Source organism: Lipotes vexillifer, unplaced genomic scaffold, assembly GCF_000442215.2.
Source record: "Lipotes vexillifer unplaced genomic scaffold, Lipotes_vexillifer_v1.1 scaffold1122, whole genome shotgun sequence".
NCBI lineage: Eukaryota > Metazoa > Chordata > Mammalia > Artiodactyla > Lipotidae > Lipotes > Lipotes vexillifer.
Genome location: NW_006798649.1, coordinates 2,626,537 through 2,627,463, shown reverse-complemented (window position 1 = coordinate 2,627,463; position 927 = coordinate 2,626,537).

The window sequence follows — 927 nt, the reverse complement described above, 5'->3', positions numbered from 1 at the left end:
GGGGGGAAGGGGCTGATGGGGAGGGGGCAGGATCGGGACATCTTTGGTGTGAAGCCTCCCCCGCCCACCCGCTAGGCCACACGATGGAGATCTGCAGGAGGGCCGCAAGAGTGGTGCTGTCTTTGCCCACCAGGGGGTGCTGCCGATGCCCCAGAGCCCGGGAGGCACAGGAAACGCAGCAGCTCTGTGTCACTCATCGACTGCCCAGGCTCACCCATGCGGGCTGAGAGTGGGCCTGTTGAGAAACAGCAAAAATGTAAGAAAATAAACACGAACGGGTTAATAGTGGCAGGAAGGGGAAGCAGAGAGATGACGTGGCAGATGAGCGCCTCGGAGGACCAGGACCAGCACTCAGCGGGCAGTGGGGTCCTGGGCGGGGCTCCAGCCTTCCTGGTCGCTGTGCCAGTGCTAAGTCACTCCTCTCCACCTCCCAGGACCCGCTCACAGAGGCAGGCACGGACGGCCTGGCTCAGAATCTGGACACACTTCCCAGGCACTTTGGCAGAGCCAGCGCGGGCAGGGCAGGCCTGAGGAGGGAGACAGTTCCTGAGCCCCAAGGGAGGCCCTCCCTCTGCAGCCCTGCCTGCCCCTGGCCCCTCAAATGCACAGGCCCAGGCACTGATCCAGGCACACGGGCACGGGCACACGCACACACACAACCACACTCACTCCTATCCGTCTGGCACACCGGTGACGTCTGAGGGCTCAGCAGAGGAGGTGGGTGGCCTCCTGGCCCCAGCCCTCCACTGCCTGCAGCTCCCGGAAGGCCTCAGCCAGCGGGGACCTGGGGCTGTAGTGGGGAAGTTAGAGGGCTGGTGGCACGACACGGGGACGCCCCCTATAACAGTTTCCACGAATACCCATTAACAAACCCCAAACCCTTGTAGTATCCAGACAGGAAAGGGTCTGGGGGGAAGGAGCAGGAAG